At 41.3% G+C, this 13139-nt stretch overlaps 1 long non-coding RNA gene across 1 annotated transcript in view; it reads right to left on the bottom strand.

The window, feature by feature from the left end:
- Positions 1 to 201: 201 nt before the first annotated feature.
- Positions 202 to 13139, bottom strand: part of LOC110356870 (uncharacterized) — a 53720-nt gene continuing 40782 nt past the window's right edge. The window contains exon 3 of the long non-coding RNA XR_010468989.1: positions 202 to 334. This is a non-coding gene — a long non-coding RNA (uncharacterized LOC110356870). The remainder of the gene's footprint in view (positions 335 to 13139) is intronic.

Raw genomic sequence — 13139 nt, 5'->3', positions numbered from 1 at the left:
CTTTTTTGCCATGGGAATTAACTATTAATCAAAATCCCAGGAACACTGCTATAGCTAAAAGTTTAGTCAAACAGGTTGCAACGGCCAGCTGCCAGGTGAAGTGCTAAGGCCAGCTGAGAATGATACATGCACAAGCCCCAGAAGCAACAGAATACACAACAACCTCAGGAGCTGCAAGGCCAAAGTTATTAACCTATTGGCTGCTGAGTCTTCGGGAAGTATCACATCCTCCTTGTTAATTGTATTCAGTCCCCAAAGACAACTGAGGCTGTCTTTGAGGCTGTGTCCTCAATGCGGTGAACTCTCAAAATGGTGGGTAATGCAGTCTTCATCTCTGAGGAAAGAAGGGAGAAAGGGTCAGAAAGGGGGAAATGGCCCTCCCTTTTGTCACAAAAGCTGTGCCTTTTATAAAAGCTTAAGCTAGGCTCAAACCCTGGCCCAGGAACACCAACCACACAATAAAATCTTGTGGTTTGTTAACCAAAAACAATTGTCAAACCCACACTTCACACATTTTAGTAGTGGTGATTAAACCAAACTTCCTCTCCATTGTGCATGTGGTCTTAAACTTGCACCAAAATTGTGTGGATAATTGTTTGCTTCAATACACTGCCCAACATTATTTAATTACAAAAATGTGCTTGGCAGGAGGGAGATGGAAGCTGAAAAAGACAGCATCCTTGTCAGCAACCCATTTGATTCCCCAAAAAAGTGGGTTGAAAGTGTGTGAAAGGCAGATGGTAAAACACTGCATAAGTGGTGTTATGTGCACTTGCAGACAACCTAGAAAGTGAGGCTGAGCAAAGGTATGTGACTGAAAACTTCAGGAACCACATGCTATGTTATCCTGTCTCAGGAAAGGTACAAGAAGGCTGGACATTGCCTTTCTGGTGCTCTATAATCACTCTTCTAGTGCTTAGAGTGTGCCTGAGTAAGGCATGGCTCAGAGAGGTCGAGACATTTCCTGCCTAAGTATTTCTGCTGACAACAGTCTGGAAAAATCATGCTCTGTCACTTAAGAATCAGTAGGGAGATCTGCTAAGCAATCTCCTTTCTGTTTTCCTTAAACAGCAAACTTTGTCATCCACACACCTTACAGACACACCAGAGATTCAGATTTGTGCATTCTGACTAACATTAAGCAGGGACACCACCAAAATAAAACAAAGGGAGGTATCTTTCATAAAGTGCAGTTACCCCAAGCAACTGTTTTCTGGTTATAGTGTTGCATTCAGATGAGAGATGAGATGAGCTGAAAGCAAGAAGCAGACAGTCTGAAACACTGACAATGTTTAAAGCCAAACTCAGTTCTAGAGAGAAGTATTACATGCTCTGTTAATAGGATCCTAAACTAGATCATGTGGGAAAATAAATACAAATTCCAGCTGGAAAGTATTCCCTCTCGATCTATATAATTATGATTTCCCTCCTAGCTTTTTCCAAAGACCTGTAATTACTACTTTAGCAGATAAACCCTGTAACTGGAAATGAGGCAACTATAGTAAGCAGCTGTCTTTGCATTCGTGATTAAGTCAAGCAGGGCAGACCTGAATCAGATTTGCAAGGCATAAATTTACCTTGTAGCCAAATAAGCTAAAAGCAACACACCCCTTACCATCTGCTCATGAAAGTTTCCAAGCAACTGTGCTGCAAACATCCTCTGGAAGTACTGTTATGGGCAAATAATTGATAAACTGTCTGCATGCTTTAAGGCAGGGGTGTCAAACTCATTTTCACTGAGTGTCACATCAGCCTCATGCTTGCCCTCAAAGGGCCAAATGTAATTTTAGGACTGTTCAAATGTAGGAGTAGTTAGTTAGGGGAAGGCAACCACGAGGCTAATGTAGCCCCAAGTAAAAATGAGTTTGACACCCCTGCTGTAAGGGGTGGCATCAGGGCTTCCTGGCCTGGCAAGTGTCCATTTTATATCCAAATATATGTTTTTGAACCAAAGTGCAGTTGTGATGCAAATCCAGCTACACAATTCCACCTGTTAAAAGTATAAATTCATGAACTTCAAGAATAAACTTGTTCAAATGCACCTGTGGAATATAAAGAAAATCCCTACTAAATACTTGTATTTATCTGGGACAAAGAGGATGTAAATTGCCAGAAAAATCTTAACATATGTTAAGGACTGTCTGCTGCTACAGACAGCATATGTGGTGGAATTCAGGAGTTTATTTCTGTTTTGATAGAGGCTTCAGGTATAAACCTGAGGAAGTCATACAGTTAAATATAGGCACAGCTACCAGTTCAGGTTATTCCAATGGATTGACTTTGCTGATATCTACCTGTCACAATGCTGTTTATTCCAGGAGATTTGGAGAGGCATTCCAGCAGGAGATGCAGGTAAACTGGAGAATGCATTGACAAGGTACATGTTACCAAATAATTGAATTTGTAGGGTAAAACTGTTGTTTCTTATGACCTGATATCCATCTTATTTATTTTTCAGTGTCGTCATTTGGAACTAATTCTCATGTGGCTCCTTCAGCTGACTGCTCTTGTGGCACAGCTTCAGCTTTAGTCTCCACCAAAAGGTGTTCAGTTTGGGCAGTCCACTACATGAGATGAATTACTATGGTCAAAGACATACCTTAGGAGTAAACTTCTGATCCAGACTGAAGTGCTAATGGAGGGAAATCCAGACAAAAATACATCTACTTGAAATAAAGTTTTGACAACACAAGTTAGCTGTTGTTAGCATCTGAGTCATGAGATTTAACTCTGTGTTTTAGTCTTGTCCTCAACATAGATGTCTCCATGCTTTACAGCCATAAAAGAAAGGAATCCTTTTTATTTCCATGTGTCTTAGGAAGGAAATATTAGATAGTGTTCAAGAAACGCCACTGAAATATACATCTCTACAACATATACAAATCTGTCTTTCCAAGATACTACTTGGCCACTGCAGTTTCACAATTCAGTCCTCAGCTTAATGTATTAAGCCACTATGATGAATCATAAACAGCATCTGAGAAGTGGCGTTCCTGGCTCTTTGCCATAGATTAGTCACCTTCTCTTTGAACTGGAATCCAGGAAAGCTGCAGTGCTGAAGTGAGGAACAACTGGAAAATCAGCAAAGCCCAAATTTTATTTAGAGATTTGTAGGTTTAAATCTATTCTACCCAGAAAGACAGAGGTGGTAAAGGAATGAGCAAGAGGACTCAGGGGAAGCGAGCAGTTGTGTTCTGTCTACAATGGGTAGAAGCAGCGCAGACGTTGACGCTGCCAAAGACTGACACTCGGTGTGTTTCTCCAGGAGGGAATGGCACCCTGTTTCTCTCAAGCCAGAGGGCTTTCCAAGTGCTGCGCTCCAGCTTGGCCCTGCCACAGGCTGGGCTTCGCATCCTGCTCAGACCATGGGCTTTGCACTTAGGCCAAGGGCAGCATTTCACAGATTGTAACTGCAGATACACGGGACAAGGGCCAGTGGATTCTACCTGGTTCATGCAATTTTTGGCTTTTTTACCCCTCCCTTCTTTTCTGAGCTTTTCAGCAGCTGCTGAGCATGGCAGTGGTAGTTTTTTAAGGACTGTTAGCTCTGTGTGTCACTTTGTCCTGATTAGCTGTGAAGATATTACTGAGGCACTGCTGGAGCAGTTTAAGAAACATCTAGTGAAGTGGAACAATCTTCACTAGATTGCTGCCTTTGTGATCAGTATCTTCTGATGTTGCGTCTTATGCCTCATTTATTTAATGGAGACATCATAGGAAGAGACTTTCTTTTTTCTCTCTGGTCTTTCTCTGTGCCTGGTCACAAAGCCACAGGTTACTCTTTTGGTTTTCACTTCAGTATTTCCAAGGTAGTAAGATATGAATCCTGAATAAAGTTTTTGGGTCAGAGGTATGAGAGACATATGAATATATATAGTATAAATGTACACTATACATTATTATATAATACATATCATGTATTTAGTGTGCGTAAAGTATATAAATACAGTATATACTATACCACGTATATTTAGTGTACATATAGAATAAGAATGAATCAACTTATACTATATAATAGTGTATATATCCCTATATAACAACATATATAGTGCATATGCATACTATTTTATATGTCTGTATGTATATACACACTGTTTTAGTTGTTTTCAGCCTCACCTGATTGCTGTTGGATGCAATATTGAGAAACATCGAGCCATATAAAGCAGAGTGCGATGTGTTGTTATAAACTCTCTTGAGCACAAAATGGGTAAGTTAGCTCTCACAGTGCTTTAAAATCAAGTATTTCTCACACACTTTCTTGTTACAAACCTCCAAACAATTTCTCCCAACTCCAAGTGTCTTCAAAGTGTTTACTTTCATGAGGTGTCTTACTAGTTTTCTTTTCACCATCATGGGGACATATTTGTGTATTATTAAAGCTATTCCCCATCTTGTCTTATTGCCCAAGTATTATATACTCTACTCCATGCAAATCTTGTTTTTTAACACACTGTGACAATTCAAAAATTATAATGATGACTTAAACCCTAGAATCTATTTTATATACTCTTTTTGCTTTGGGGGAGTGAAAGGACCACATAATAGCCTCTGCTTGCCAGACACAATGTGTGGGCCAGTTGCTTCTCTTCAAAAGGTGCTACAGCTCTGATTGGAGAAATAGGACCACTCCAGCCCATGAGGTGGTGCATGTTTGTCATCAGCAGCATTATTTTTTGATGTCAGCAGACATCCTGTCCCGTGGTTCTCCACATCGTGTGGCACAGTGGAGCAAAGGCAGGTCAGATGCCAGCAAGACACTGACTACAGAGGGCTCAATCAGGCACACCAAGGCAGAGGAGAAGCAGTATGCAGTGTGCCACGTCACCTTGCAGGACAGCTTGTCCAGAAGGGAATTGAGAACAGAGGCATTTGACTTCAAAAAGCACCATGCAGTGACTGCTGGCATTTTGGAAATGGCCAGTGACCTGTGAGTAGAGTTAAAAAGAAAGCTGAGCTTGGTTACAGATGATCTTAGCCCCAATACTCCACTCTCCATTCTGCTCAAAGACAAGAGTGACAGAAAAACACACATCAAGGAAAAGGGAGAACTTAGCATTTGTTGTCCTTGATGTGCAGCAGGATGTCAAAAGAAGCAGACCCTTTCCATGTGGCAGTGACTACTAGAGAATACAAATGATTAAATTAGTTCAGCCAAAGTGACCAGAAAAACTCCAAAACTATCTTAGCTGTAGAAACTATCACAGTATAATGTTACCCTGAGACATTTCTCAGAGATATATGGGTGGTTTTACAGTATTCTTAAAAAATAATTTTATTTAAAATGGCACTTTCTTACCTTAGAAGAGCTATGGCTCATAGGAGTCTAAATATTTTGTTATCTGTAGGACCACTGAGATTACAAAAAGTGTCTACAAAAATATAGGAAAAATCAAACACCCGCAAATAGACCACTTACAAATAGCTTTCACATTAAGTAGCCACCCACACTAGTTAGCTGAATTGCTTTCTTAGATCTTATCCCTCACCTCACCCTTCACCCCATCTAGACTATGAACCTCAGTCTTTCCATGATCCAAAATCTTGACTATTTTCCTTAGGACAGGCATGTAATACTTTTCATTCAGGAACATGTTTTTTTCCAGCACTGTAAGGGAAAGGGCTTGACCCAAATCTGTTTAGCAACAGCACCTCTGGAGCACTTACCAGAGGAGATACCAGCTCACACTTGCCTTAATGACAAAGGGTACAATGTCCTACTTTGTGCCAAAATTTTCTTTGGGTTAGCACTTTGTAGAGTGTTGTACTGCTTGTGTGGCTTTCTAAGTGCATCACTTAACGTAAAAAAGGGAATTATGACACTATATAAGTTGTTTAGCAAATTTATACTATATGAGCTATTGTAAGATGTTCAGTGGAGGAAGGAAATGCAATTCTCCCCACTTAACAGGAAATTAATAGGAAACTAATACTAAATTTGTGGTAAATAATATGGGAAAGAATGTAATACTAGAATCAAAGTGGTTCAATAAAAGCATTCAAGTGGAAGAATATAAACGTTTGTAATGACATACTGGATATAATAAAGAGTTGACGAAGGAAATCGTATTTAGTCTTGAAAATATCACCACAAGAGAAATGTCAAAATATTCAAGGAAACGTGAAGCATGATTTAAAAATGAGGGTCCTCAAAGACTTGGCTTGTCTGGGATCCTCAAAGACTTTGGGACAACTGCTGACAAACTGAGATAGGATTTGATTTTGATATGGCTGGCATAGAAAATGGAACACAGATACAGGCTAAAAATTTCATTGTAGCTGTTCTTGAGCTTTAATCCCATGGCCTTAGGCTTCAAGTAAACACACAAATATGGGTGGTGGTGGTAGGTCTAATTTTTCTTTTATTTCTTTTATTTGGGAATTTGTCATATGTTACTCGCTATCAGTGTAGCCAAACTGTCAGCCCAAGGGGCAGCTCCAGTTTGTCAGGACCTCCGGGTTTGAAAGGAGGTGGTGGGAAATGACCATCAGCACGACACCCAAACATGTCAGTGAAAAATTTCTTTCTGTTGGCTCACAGCCCGAGGCTTAATCTGGGATTGTCCATGCAGCCTGCAAAGATGCCCCAAACTGGGCAAGGGCCTTCTGAAAGACTGAAAAAACCCCTTGGTCCAGGTTCTTCAGTTCTGAGATATACAACAGCATCTATTGCTCTGCACACACTGAACCAAGAAGGCCCAAGCTCAGCAGAATAAATCCTGACCACATTGAACCCAATTGCAACAGTCTGACTGGTTTTAAGAGGTGCAGTATTTTACCTGGGAAGACTATTTCTTAGTCTCAGAAGCAGCAGGATCTCAGCAAGAGGAAAATAAAACCTCTTCAGCTGAGACACTCCAAAGAAATAGAAAGTTGTGGCAGAATTGTTCCTATATCTGCCCTGAAGATGCAATATGTAGAGCCAGGTAAGCAGCAGTCCTCAGATAAGGTGCATTTGCAATTGCAATGTGATGGTGACTTGATTATGGTTCCTGAGAACAGTAATGATCTTTTTAATGCAGTATCTGTGATGGGTTAATAATTGAAACTCAGAACTGCTGTTGCAAGGACGTGGTTTTCAGCAGTTGATTCTTATCTAGATCTTTGGCTGCTACCTGAATCTTAGCCTGTGGGCTTGATTAACTGTGCCCTGGTATCTCTCCTGTTAAAAGGGCAGTAATTACACACTCCAGGAGAAAGAAAAAAGACAAGTCAGTGGAACAGATTGGGATAGGCTCATGATATTTTGTTTCAACTACAGAACAAAAAGCAACTCTTTAAAATTGTCTCCTGAAATAAAGATGCACTTCTGTTGTTCAGGATGGAATTATGGATATGCCTATTGCAGAGAAGCAGAATAATCAATGGGATTGTATAATGAATTTCCCTATTAGTTTCTTCATGAAGGAGTCTTAATTGCTGCTAAAATAATAGGTTATTTGTGTCCAGTGCTGTAAAGATGATGAGTTTTTTTCTATCCAATAAGTTATTTCATGCAGGAGGGAATCTTACAGACCATGTATAAAAATAACTTGATCTCTGACCTTGTTTGTTGGCAGTTATATAACTTCTCCCAGATAATTATTTTGCTGCATTGATGAAAATCTATTGAGCTGTTATTTAATGCTTAGCTACTGCAATGTGCTTTTGAAAAAGAGGTCATAAAATTATTTTCTCTCTCTCACTCTCATAAAATCGAGCACAACTTTTTGTTATGAGCCTGTTTTCCTTTCTTAACTGAAGTTCTAAGTGCTTTGGAAATTTCAAGCATAAAGAAATTGCCTTCCTCTGAATCATGGAAAAATATACTTGCCTGCAGAAAATCATGATAAAAAGGTACAGGTGAAACTGAACAGCTTAAACAGAACTGTGCAGTGGTATTTAAGATTCTTTATATGAGACATCACTTCTGGGGTGGAAGACACAATTCAGCCCAAGAAAATTTTCTGGGTTTTATCCAAGAAAGCTTTGCTGTGCCTTCCACTTAAGAGTCTGAAAGTCTTGTGAAAAGAGAACTGTTGATGCTGTCTACTCTTTTCCTTACAGGCAGAAATCTTCCTGAAAGTTGCTTTGTGAGTGTATCTGTCCTTTTCTAACTGTATTTCAGAGCAGCATCACTGGCAGGGAAAGGAAACAGGGCCTCTGATTTCACAGGCACACTGCACACACATCCAGTCTCAGTGTGCAGGGTTTGAATCTGTGTTTGCAAATCTTCCTAGTTAATAATAAACTAGCACAACAACCATTAGCCAAAAACCAGCAGCTCCCACCTGGGATCATAGTGAATGTTGAGGCCATTTTCAACATGACATCAGTTTTAGACCGCTTTCTTTGCTCAACCTGCTTTCCTTGCATAGATTTAGGGACAGAGCAATTTTGGGGGTCTGATTTCGCATTAATTCCAAGGTTAAGAAGGTGCCTAAATAAAGTCCTGAGGTTCTGGAAATTTGTCTCCAACTCATGGAAGCACTTTAGCTTCACTGAACTCTCTTTGCACATTTAGGTTTACACTGGCATGGCTTGTTGGGTTTGTTGCTCTTAAATCAGCTTTAGCAGGTGATTGATCTTCTCTCCTCGCGGCTTATTTAAGTTTCTTGTGAGTCTTGTTATAGCACCCAACACAAAATGCATGAAAAAGGATAATGTGGGCATTAAAAAAAAGAGAAAATCGTGAATCAGGAAGTTGAGAGGGTCAAATGAGTCAGCAGAAAGAAACTACAGCCACGCCTACCGTGGTCTACCTTGACTTCAGTAAAGCCTTTGACACAGTCTCCCACAGCATCCTCCCAGCTAAATTGAGGAGGTGTGGTCTAGACAATAGAGTAGTGACGTGGGTTGCAAACTGGCTTAAGAGGAGAAGCCAGTGGTAGTCAATGGTGTGGAGTCTAGTTGGAGGCCAGTATCTAGTGGAGTGCCTCAGGGGTCAGTACTGGGGCTAATATTATTCAATATGTTCATTAACGATTTAGACGAGGGAATAGAGTGTACTATCAGCAAGTTTGCTGATGACACTAAGCTGGGAGGAGTGGCTGACACGCCAGAAGGCTGTGCTGCCATCCAGCAGGACCTGGACAGGCTGGAGAGTTGGGCGGGGAATAACCTGATGAAATTTAACAAGGGAAAGTGTAGAGTCCTGCATCTGGGCAGGAACAACCCCAGGTTCCAGTATAGGTTGGGAAATTACATATTAGAGAGCAGTGTAGGGGAAAGGGACCTGGGGGTCCTGGTGGACAACAGGATGACCGTGAGCCAGCACTGTGCCCTTGTGGCCAGGAAGGCCAATGGCATCCTGGGGTGTATTACAAGGGGGGTGGTTAGTAGATCGAGAGAGGTCCTCCTTCCCCTCTACTCCGCCCTGGTGAGACACCATCTGGAATATTGTGTCCAGTTCTGGGCCCCTCAGTTCAAGAAGGACAGGGAACTGCTGGAGAGGGTCCAGTGTAGGGCAACGAAGATGGTGAAGGGAGTGGAGCACCTCCCTTATGAAGAAAGGCTGAGGGAGCTGGGTCTCTTTAGTTTGGAGAAGAGGAGACTGAGGGGTGACCTTATTAATGTTTCTAAATATATAAAGGGTGAGTGCCACGAGGATGGAGCCAGGCTCTTCTCGGTGGCAAACAATGATAGGACAAGGGGTAATGGGATCAAGCTGGAACACAAGAGGTTCCACTTAAATGTGAGAAAAAATTTCTTCTCAGTGAGGGTGACAGAGCACTGGAACAGGTTGCCCAGGGAGGTTGTGGAGTCTTCTTCTCTGGAGACATTCAAAACCCACCTGGACATGTTCCTGTGCGACCTCACCTAGGCGTTCCTGCTCTGGCAGGGGGATTGGACTAGATGATCTTTTGAGGTCCCTTCCAATCCCAAACATACGTGATACTGTGATATTGTTCCTACAGATATGAACTCCATAAAACAGCTGATTTGAATTTTTAATACAGTCTTGGTTGCCAGGTAAAGTAAACAATAACATTGTGTTATACAGAAAAACCTTATGCCTTTTATCTGCAGTGTTCATTTTGCAGTTCCTAACACCTGAATTCAAGCCCTGGGATCACCTTTAGTTTCAGCAAGAACAGTATGTGGTCCAGCCTGGTTTCTGCCACTTCATATTCCTTTAACAAGAAATTCTCCTGTTGCTCCCAAGTCTTTGACTTCCCCTGAGCTGGTGAAGAAAACTGCAGATATGATTTCTGAAAAAGAACATCTGGACATACATTCACTAACACTCATAAGAAAAGTGTGCTGAATTCTGGGGATAGATGCTCTGGATGAGGAGCCCTGGCTCACAGTCACCCTCTCCATTAAGATGGGATCCCTGGTAGACAAAGACACAGCTCTGATCCCACTCAGCTGCACAGCCCTGTCTCAGAGAAGTGAAAGCATTAAGAGGGTGCAAGGACAAGCAGAAATTCTGCAGAGATATAAGGATTATAAGATTACAGATAGACAGATGGTCGTTGAAAAAGGATCATCAGGTATGCCAGGATTCAAGAGGTAGAACATGTAAATAAGAAGCAAAAAGTCTGAAGAAAGAAAGCAGAGAGCTTAATCTAAGGACTGCCTGGTGTCACTAAGTCACCAGCGTGAGGCCTGTGGATGGAGCCGGTGGCAAAGGGCAGCTCAGCAGCACTGAGAATCTGGCCTGAGGAGCTCCAGGCACTGGCTCTTCTGCCCCAGTTCACTGATGCTTGCCTCATCAGCAAAGGATGCCTTATGAGGGTGACAAGAACATTTGAATCCTACTTCTCTCACGTGAGTCAACTGAGAAACAGCTTTTTCATATTTTTAGTTGCATTTGTCTTGTCTGCAGTTTTTTCCTATGGCTAAGGGTGCCCAATGGGACTTACCCAGAAGTGAGTGGTTTGGTTTGTTTTGTTGTTTGTTTGTTTTTTGTTAGGAATCATTATTTATTTGAAAAATTCAGTGTAAAATTCAGTATTCAGTGTACTTGAATACACTGAATGTCTGAACAGAGTGACTGCTGAAAACACTTTGCTTGAAGCAAGCTGGTAATACATGACTCCAGGGTAGAAGTGATAGCAGACATACTGGGTCAACAAAAGTACATTGGGGAGTTGTTGTCTCTGACTATGTTAATATCTAGACGCGTGTAATGAGTCAAGTGGCAATAACTGCCATTTTTACTTAAAAATTGCTCTATGGAAATGCGCTTCTCCCTATTGTTGTTGTTTCTGTTTTGTTTTGTTTTCCTTCCCCCCTCCTCCCGCCTCTTTTTGTCACATAATTCTTCAGATTTCTCTCATTCTTGTTAGTGTTTTAGCAATTATCAGCTAAGCCTTTCCCAGCTTTTTTGCTGTGACTTCAGCAGTTCCTCATGATATTTTTGAAACTTGGTGATTAACAGCTATAAATAATAACTTTTCATGCTGGCCATTTTTTTTCCCATCACTTAATTTGTAACAGTTTTCTAATGGTGGGTTTATGTCACCTGTGAGGAACATACTGCATTCATACAGACTCAGGAGTTCAGATTGTTGCACCAAGAAAGATTTCATGCTTGGATTTAAAAGGTAGATTAATTCTGGTACAGTGCTTCTTGGAATTCAGCATTACCTATTCATAATGCTGTATGTTTAACCTTTTATCTTTCATTCTTCCATGCTGAAAAAGAAGATGAAAACAAGAGCTATTGGTCTTGGGTTTAGATTCTGGAAGTTAAAGAGCAACTCAGACAGGTTGCTGTTGATTTGGAGCCATAGTCCATTAGTGTAAATGTTCAGCTCCAGATCTTTCAATCTAACTTGAATGGCCTGGCCATTCTGAGAAGCTGTTTCCCACCCCTGTGTGAAAACAGAATGTCAATTGATGTGATATATCACCAAATGCAGTTCTAATGATGGCCCTGACTCAGATCATATTGCATTCAGTGGCATTTTTAGACTCTCAAAGCATGACCTCTGCAACAAATAGGTGGCAGATGAGAGTACTTCTCAGAAAGTTCCCTGCCAGGCCCTCACATATGTGTAGCTTTTCTTTCTCAGAAAATGGGGAGGTATTTAGGATTAAATCACTGCTGGAATTCCTAACAGTGATTTCTATTAGGCAACTATTGCAATGACACTGCTTTTCTTCAAGGCTTATGGCATTGACCTACAGTGTGCATTATGCAATGTTTGTTCATGCTATTGTAGTAGGTTAATTGCTATGCTGAATGCTCATTTTAGTGTAGGCTACATACATTTTTCAAGCAATCTTCTTTTGTATTTGTATTATTGTGCTCTCTACATAGCCTGTTTCAAAATTCTGTTACCTGGGCTCGCTTTTTCCTTTCCTGTCAACAACATGGATCATTTGTAGAATCAATAGTAAATTCTCCTCAGCCTTCAACTGAATGTCAAACTGTAGCTTAGGTCTACCAGACATTTTTGAGGATTGGAAAGCACGTAAAACATTGCTTTATCTGTTTTATGGCACAAATACATTAAAATGTTTATATACATATACATACACCTATGTATTTGCCTCTCTCTGAACTAATTATTCATTACAGAATCACAGAATCACAGAATCGACTGGGTTGGAAGAGACCTCAGAGATCATCGAGTCCAACCCTTGGTCCAACTCTAGTCCGTTTACTAGATCATGGCACTAAGTGCCATGTCCAATCTCAGTTTAAAAACCTCTAGGGACGGCGAGTCCACTACCTCCCTGGGCAGGCCATTCCAATGCCTGATCACTCTCTCTGTAAAGAATTTCTTTCTAATATCCAGCCTAAATTTCCCCTGGTAGAGTTTAAGCCCATGCCCCCTTGTCCTATTGCTAACTGCCTGGGAGAAGAGACCAATCCCCACCTGGCTAGAACTTCCCTTCAGGTAGTTATAGAGAGTGATGAGGTCACCTCTAAGCCTCCTCTTCTCTAGACTAAACAACCCCAGCTCCCTCAGCCTCTCCTCATAGGTCTTATGTTCAAGTCCCTTCACCAGTCGTGTTGCTCTTCTCTGGACCCGCTCCAGCACTTCAATGTCTTTCCTGAACTGAGGGGCCCAGAACTGAACACAATACTCCAGGTGTGGCCTCACCAATGCAGAGTACAGGGGAAGGATCACTTCCCTTGTCCTGCTGACCACGCTGTTTTTGATACAGGACAGGATACCGTTGGCCTTCTTGGCCACCTGGGCACA

This window comes from Columba livia, chromosome Z (assembly GCF_036013475.1).
Source record: "Columba livia isolate bColLiv1 breed racing homer chromosome Z, bColLiv1.pat.W.v2, whole genome shotgun sequence".
Taxonomy (NCBI): Eukaryota; Metazoa; Chordata; class Aves; order Columbiformes; family Columbidae; genus Columba; species Columba livia.
The sequence above is the reverse complement of the archived record's forward strand: the minus strand, read 5'-3'. Positions and strand labels throughout refer to the sequence as shown.